Raw genomic sequence first — 8,519 nt, 5'->3', positions numbered from 1 at the left:
CCTCTGCTTGTAGTTTCCTTTGGGGCTAGCTCTCAAAGGCATAAGCTTCCTCCCACCCTGAGTAATTCATGGTTCACCAACCTAGGTCTCTGCTCCAACTGACTTTTGCATGCTCAGAACTGACCCCAGATGGATGATATATTTTTCCTTTAAGCTTGGTAGAATGCTGCACAGTATCCTGTCCTGGCAACATCCCACTTTCTCTATTTTTCAGTTCTCACAGGTAGTTCAGTGCTTTACAAATGCTGGTGCTTCCAGGTTGCTGCCCTGGCAGGCTTTTGCTCATGTAAGGCTGTGGCCAAACTGGCTGACAAGGTCTGAACTAATTTCTGTAACCTGGAGCCATAGCCAATTTATGGCACTAGAAGAGAGAGGGGACACTGGGGCATAGGTGTGAATTTTGATGTAAGACTATATTTTCAGTCTGCTAGTGCAGCCTTTCTACTAGTTTTGTGGGGAGTGAGGGGGGTGATAAATGAGCTCAGAGTCAGTGAATTTTAGGTCCTGGGTTGTTTTTTAAATTTTCTTTGGGATACCAGGTGTCCCAGCACTTCTTAAACTGTGGATTGTGGCTACAAATGGGGTCTTGACCCAGAGTTTAAGAAGTGCTGAAGGGGTCATGAGTAGAAAAAGTTAAGAAGCTCTGTGACCTAGACCATGAAAACAGCTGAAGTTGCTTTATATTTTTGGCCTATTATTTCTGTTCTGTAGAGTTTTGAGAGGTTGTGGAGATTGAAGAAAATATCTAGTCCACAATCTTGTTGCTACGTGACCTGGAATCAACAGTATCTTTCTTTCTATTTAGTCATCATATCTCAGCTGCCTTCTCACCATGGACAGTCCTTCAGTATCTATGGACCACTTCTCTGGGAATTTCTCTTAGGAATAAAGAAGTTCTCACTCTGGAGGTTCTCACCTCTGCCAGGCTGGCCCTCTTCTCTCATTGGTGAATTCCTCCCCAGGCTTCCATATTGGGAAGGGGCCTAAAATAGCCATCCCTAATTATCCTACAAGCTCTGCTTCTGATTCTCTGGTCTTTGCCACCATGGCCCATTTAGGGTACCTTCCCATTCCCCCTCCCCCTTCCAATTTCCTTTTATGCATTGTCTTCCCTCATTAAACTATAAGCTCCCTCAGGGAAAGGACTATCCTTTTGCCTATATTTGTATTCCCAGAATTTAGAACAGTGTTTGGCACATAGTGAGTGATTAATAAATGCATGCTTGCTGCTGCTGTTTGTCCTTCCTTCTCAAAGAGGACCGTGACATCAGGGAGATGATGCCATGATATGCAAGTGAATTAGATTTAAGTGAGGGAGGGCTATGCAAAGTCACCAGCCTCACTTTTTCCTTCAGAGCCATCTGGGTCCAGTGGCCAGATATGGATCAGGACAACTGGAGATGGTCCAGGATACAGTGGGGGACCTTGGCCTTTTCAAGCTAAGGTCTTTGACAAGTCTCAGTTTGACTGAGGCAGCACCCATTCAGTGATTAAGGCTTAATAAGAAATAAGGCATATTGGCTAACTGAATGACTGGACCCATACCTGTGATTCTGCTGATGTTTTCACACTATTTCCACTGCCTTTGGCCTTAGAGTCTTTAGTGGATGCTGATTCACTGCATGGCTATTGTCACTACTACCCCATCTTCTAGATCTTTTGGAACTCTGATCTAGGGCACTACTACGCATTTTTTTTTTCTGGAAAGACTTAGAACCCTTATCCTGGGATTAGCAGGATCTCCAGTTCTGTTTCCTTGGAGTCTTGGCTCCAAGGCTTGCTATTTCCTGAGTAGCAGTTTCCCAGCCTCTGGCTCTCTCTCCTTTGCCTAATAATTTGAATCAGCTCCATAGTGAAACTCTCTCTTAGGCTTTAAGTGAGCATACGTCTTTTGCAGCCATGTGGTCCTGCAACAAGAACCCATTACCAGTGGAGGGGGAAGAGAGACAAATCTCCTTAGCCTTGCTTCATTTCACAAAAGGAGCAAGGGAAGAGGGGATAGTGAGCTCTCAAGGGCTGAATTCTTTCCCTATTGCTATTTCTCTTCCTAAGTATCCCCCACAGCTAATTCCTAGTAGGGTTGGCTCCTCCCCTTTTTAACTCTCAGACCTTTCTGTTTCACCCACATCAGTTAGTGGTAGGAGAACTGGGCACTGGGTACAGGTCCATAGTTTTTGCCAATCGTTGCCCTGTTTCTGACTCTTTCATGTGCAAAAGATCAAGGTCTTAACTTTACAAAGATAAGGTGCCACACCAAGTCTTCCAGGGTTACATTCTTTAATCTCGTTATCTCTCGAAAAAAGAACTGCAAAGTATCCCAAACCACATGAAAAATGCTCCAAATCACTAATAATAAGAGAAATGCAAATCAAAAAAACCCTGAGATTTTATTCATATCCTGCAAATTGGGCAAAAATGACAAAAAATGGCAATAGTCAATGCTGGAGGAATTGTAGGAATATAGACCTACATTGTTTTTTTTTCAGGCTTAATGTATTGTTTTATTGAGTGTCTAGTCATAACAAAAGTGATGGAGAAAATGTTATTATTGTGGATTAAGCTTATATATGTGTGTGCATGTATATATGACAAAAATATCTATCTAAAACCAAAGTAGGTAATATATTCGATGAATAAAAATTAGAAAATTTCACAACAAAAATAAAACAAAGATATCCCCTTTTCCTTCTGTTATGTGTGCTTTTTTTTTTCTAGAAATGCTAGCAATAACAACACACAAATTAAAAGAAAGTAAAGGTATAAAAATATGAGAAGAGGAGGGAAAATTATCACAATTTACCAATGACATCATCAATTGCATGGAATATGAATAATATAATAATAATATTATTTATATAGCTTTAAAGTTTATAAAGCTTTTTATATTTTTATCTCATTTTATCCTTACAAAAATGCTAAGGTGGGTACTATTATTTTTCTCATTTTACAAATGTGAGAAAGGTTTTGAGACTTGTACAAGGTCACATAGCTAATTAGTGTCTTTGGTAAGATTCAAACTAAGAATTTCCCAAAAAGAAGTTCCTCACTCTATGTGCTGTACTAACCAAGTTTTCTCTTAAAAAATCCTAAGGAATCAGCAAAGAAACTAATCAGAAAAAAATTAATAGATTTCTTCAAGTGACAGGCTATAAAATGAACCCATAACAGTTAAAACAATTTCATATATCAGTAAGAAAATGCAGGAAGCTGTAAAGGAATGGGAAGTTCCATTCAAAATAGCTACAAAATGCATAAAATACCTTGGAGTCAGTCTATCAAAGCATGCTGAATAATAGCAGAGAAACAATTTTTCACTAAAATTGGGGGTCCGGGGCTATTTCAGACACTGGAGGAGTCTTCAAAACTCATTCCTAGGCCATGCCAATAAAACAAACATGACAATATGAACAAAATTAATGTACATATTTTCTAAAGGAATGATAAAATTACCAAAGGGATACTTTATAGAACCAGATAAAATAATTTTAAAAAGTAATGTAGAGTAACAAAAACTTTTCAAAGAAACGAATGGGAAAAGAGAGGAATGAAAAGGGAATAGAGCAAAAACTCTAACAACTCTTTTTTTCTCTCTGTCTCTGTCATCATATTAAGCACATGATGGCAATATTATGTAAATACTTAGATAAATCAGTGAACTTGGTATAGTGAATATTCCCTACACATCCTGTCCTTGTTTTCTGGGTCTGTCCCTAGTTCTTTTGTGTATGTATGTTTGTTTGTTTTCTTTCCTCTTTTTTTTTATTTAATATATTTAGTTTTCAGCATTGAATTACAAATTTTTTCCCCATTTCTACCCTCCCCCCCACTCCAAGATGGCGTATATTCTGGTTGCCCTGTTCCCCAGTCAGCCCTCCCTTCTGTCACCCCACTCCCCTCCCATCCTCTTTTCCCTTCCTTTCTTGTAGGGCAAGATAAATTTCTACGCTCCATTGCCTGTGTATCTTATTTTCTAGTTGCATGCAAAAACTTCTTTGTTTTTGAACATCTGTTTTTAAAACTTTGAGTTCCAAATTCTCTCCCTTCTTCCCTTCCCACCCACCCTCCCTAAGAAGGCAAGCAATTCAACATAGGCCACATGCGTATCATTATGTATAACCCTTCCACAATACTCATGTTGTGAAAGACTCACTATATTTTGCTCCTTCCTAACCTATCCCCCTTTATTGAATTTTTTCCCTTGACCCTGTCCCTTTTCAAAAGTGTTTGTTTTTGATTACCTCCACCCCCATCTGCCCTCCCTTCTATCATCTCCCCTTTTTTTTAATCTTCTTCCTCCTTTTTTTCCTGTGGGGTAAGATACCCAATTGAGTATGTATGGTATTCCCTCCTCAGGTCAAATCTGATGAGAGCAAGATTCACTCATTCCCCCTCACCTGCCTTCTCTTCTCTTCCTACAAAACTGCTTTTTCTTGCCACTTTTATGCGAGATAATTTACCCCATTCTATCTCTCCCTATCTCCCTCTCTCAATATATTCCTCTCTCATCCCTTAATTTTATTTTATTTCTTTTAGATATCTTCCCTTTATCTTCAACTCACCCTGTGCCCACTCTCTCTCTCTCTCTATATATATACACATACATATATACATACATATACACTCACATATACATATATATACATAAACATATATACATATATATATGCATATGCCCTTCAGCTACCCTAATACTGAGGTCTCATGAATCATACACATCATCCTTCTATGTAGGAATGAAAACAAAACAGTTCAACTTTAGTAAGTCCCTTGCAATTTCTTTTTCTTGTTCTTTTTCTTGATTACCTTTTCATGCTTCTCTTGATTCTTGTGTTTGAAAGTCAGATTTTCTGTTCAGCTCTGGTCTTTTCACTGAGAAAGCTTGAAAGTCCTCTATTTTATTGAAAATCCACATTTTGCCTTGGAGCATGATACTCAGTTTTGCTGGGTAGGTGATTCTTGGTTTTAATCCTAGCTCCATTGACCTCTGGAATATCGTATTCCAAGCCCTTCGATCTCAACGTAGAAGCTGCTAGATCTTGGGTTATTCTGATTCTGTTTCCACAATACTCAAATTGTTTCTTTCTGGCTGCTTGCAGTATTTTCTCCTTGATCTGGGAGCTCTGGAATTTGGCAACAATATTCCTAGGAGATTTCTTTTTGGAATCTATTTGAGGAGGAGATCAGTGGATTCTTTCAATTTCTATTTTGCCCTGTGGCTCTAGAATATCAGGGCAATTCTCCTTGATAATTTCTGGAAAGATGATATCTAGGCTCTTTTTTTGATCATGGCTTTCAGGTAGTCCAATAATTTTTAAATGATCTCTCCTGGATCTATTTTCCAGGTCAGTGATTTTTCCAGTGAGATACTTCACATTGTCTTCCATATTTTTCATTCCTTTTGGTTCTGTTTTATAATACCTTGGTTTCTCATAAAGTCACTAGCTTCCACTTGCTCCAATCTAATTTTTAAGGTGTTATTTTCTTCAGTGGTCTTTTGGACCTCCTTTTCCATTTGGCTAATTTGCCTTTCAAGGCATTCTTCTCCTCATTGGCTTTCTGGAGCTCTTTTGCCATTTGAGTTAGTCTATTTTTTAAGGTGTTGTTTTCTCCAGTATATTTTTCAGTATTTTTTTGGGTCTCCTTTAGCAAGTCATTGACTTATTTTTCATGGTTTTCTTGCATCCTTCTCATTTCTCTTCCTAATTTTTCCTCTACTTCTCTAACTTGCTTTTCCAAGTCCTTTTTGAGCTCTTCCATGGCCTGAGACCAGTTCGTGTTTTTCTTGGAGGCTTTTGTTGTAGGCTCTTTGACTTTGTTGACTTCTTGTGGCTGTATGTTTTGGTCTTCTTTGTCACCAAAGAAAGACTCCAAAGTCTGAGACTGAATCTGGGTGCGTTTTTGCTGCCTGGCCATATTCCCAGCCAACTAACTTGACTCTTGAGTTTTTCAGTGGGGTATGACTGCTTGTAGAGTTAAGAGAACTACGTTCCAAGCTTGGGGGTATGCGCCAGCTCTGCCACACCAGCACTCCTCCTTCCCTGAGAACCCCCAACCCGGACTGGACTTAGATCTTCAGCAGGCTCTGCACTTCTGCTCTGATCCGCCACTTAATTCCTCCCACCAGGTGGGCCTGGGGCCAGAAGCAACTGCAGCTGTAGTTCTGTAGCTGCCCCACCTCCTCTGCCCCCGGGGCAGTGGCCGAACTGCAAACTCCTTTTTTCACTCTGTCCCCAGCAGCTTTTCCCACTAACCTTCTCTGTTGTCTTTGGTGTTTGTGGGTTGAGAAGTCTGGTAACTGCTGCAGCTCACTGATTCAGGGTGCTAGGGCACGCTCTGCCTGGCTCCTGGTCTGGTTGGTCCGCACTGCCCACTGCTCTGCTCTGCTCCGCTCCCAGCTCTGTGTGGGACAGACCTTACGCAGAGACCATCCAGGCTGTCCTGGGCTGGAACCCTGCTTCCCTCTGCTATTTTGTGGGTTCTGCAGTTCTAGAATTGGTTCAGAGCCATTTTTTATAGCTTTTGGAGGGACTCGGCAGGGAGCTCACGCTAGTCCCTGGTTTCTCGATAGACCTACATTGTTGATGGAACTGTGAAATGGCTCAACCATTTTGGAAAGCAATTTGGAATTATGTCAATAAAATAAGTAAAATGTCCATACCCTTGGAACCAGAGACACTATTACTGGGCTTACCCCAAGGAAGCCACTGATAAGAAAAAAGTGCCCATATACTCCAAAATATTTATAGTAGCACTTTTTGTGATAGCTAAGAAATGGAAACAAAGTAGATACCTATCAGTTTGGGAATCACTATAAAGAAACTGTGGCATATAAATGAAATGTAATACTATTGTGCTGTAAGAAATGACGCGTGTGATCAATATGGAGAAGCATGGAAAGATCTCTACGAACTGATGCAGAGTAAAGTCAGCAAAGCCAAGAAAACAATCTGCACAATAACTACAACAATATAAATGGAAATAGCACACCAAAAAATCAGAAGTAAATGTAATAAAATTATAAAGTGAGACTCAAATGAAGGGATATAAGAAGATAGTTGTGATTGGTGTGGGTGGGAGGTCCATAGGTGTTACATTGCATGTATTTTTGGACTTTCTCAGTGTATCAATAAGTTATGCTTTTTATATGTTAAAAGAAGAGATGAATTTTAATACTGCAAAACTAAATACAAGTGGGCAAGGGATTAGAGATCACAAAGTAGACTCACGTGGAGGGGATTAATATGGGAAGGCAGAAGGAGAGGTGGAAAGGCAAGAGATTATGGTCAAATAATGGAATTTCTGAATTCTTAAACATGGAGGTGGTGTGAGCATCTTTGTGTGTGGTTGAGGTGGGGTGAAGGAATAGGTCATGGGAAGTGAGCAGGTTGAGTAACTAACTGTTTAGGATGTTTGAGGGCAAGTAATTATGTATTTTGAAGTCCCCAGTATTAGGGCAGGTGTTGGGGGAGAGAGAAAAAATTGTTAGCCAGGAAGCAAACTCACTGAGGAAGGAAGGGGAATGATCTGGAGGTTAGTAGACAACAGTTGCCAGGATTTTGGTTGGATGGTTGATATGAATTACATGAACCTTAAAGGAGAAGAGGTTACTGAATGATGGATGTAGGGAGTATTCCATCTCCCCTGTCTCTACTAGTGAGCATGAAGGTGCAGGAAGTATTGGAAAGGATGACCAGGGAGACCAACCCAAAAGGAGAAGGGAATAAAACTAGAATAGACAGAACCCTTAGGGAACATCCATAGTTAGGGCATGTACTTTGCATGATGAGCCAACCAAGGAGACTGAGGAGGGGTCAGAAAGTTAGGAAGAAAACCAGTAGAGAGTGATATCATGAAAACCTAGAGAAGGGAGTATCCAGGAGGAAAGGTTGGATAGGTTGTGTCAAATGCAGGTGACAGGTTAAGGAGGATGATGACTGAGAAAAACCATCAGACTTGATAATTAAGAGATCTTTGGTAACTTTGGAGAGGGCAGTTTCATTTGAGTCATAAGGTTGGAAGCCAGTTTGTAAAGGGTTGAGGAGGAGTAAGAGGAAAGGGAATAGAGACAGCAAATGAATATAGTTTTTTCAAGGAGTTTGACTAAGAAAGGGAGCAGATATAGAGGAGATAATATAGAAAGGTTTGCATAGTTTCAAACAAAGAGGCTGATCTAAAGTTTACCATGCTAATACTAATTTGTAAAATGTAGGAGTGGCATATATTATAAGAGAATTTACATAATTGAATTCAAATAAGCATAGCCTATAGGAATAAACAAGGATGGTAAATGATTTTGTTAAAAATGAGAGCATAGCAAGTTCGAATATACATACCTAATAAATTTATAGTAAAATTTATTTTTACATTTTGGAGGCAATCAGGGTTGCCATTTCCTTCTGCAGCTCATTTTACAGATGAGGAAACTGATGCAGACAGGATTAAGTGATTTGCCCAGAGTCACACAGCTAGTAAGTGTCTGAACCTGGATTTGCACTCAGGTCTTCCTAACTTCAGGGCCA

This window comes from Trichosurus vulpecula, chromosome 9 (genome assembly GCF_011100635.1).
Source record: "Trichosurus vulpecula isolate mTriVul1 chromosome 9, mTriVul1.pri, whole genome shotgun sequence".
Taxonomy (NCBI): domain Eukaryota; kingdom Metazoa; phylum Chordata; class Mammalia; order Diprotodontia; family Phalangeridae; genus Trichosurus; species Trichosurus vulpecula.
The sequence above is the reverse complement of the archived record's forward strand: the minus strand, read 5'-3'. Positions refer to the sequence as shown.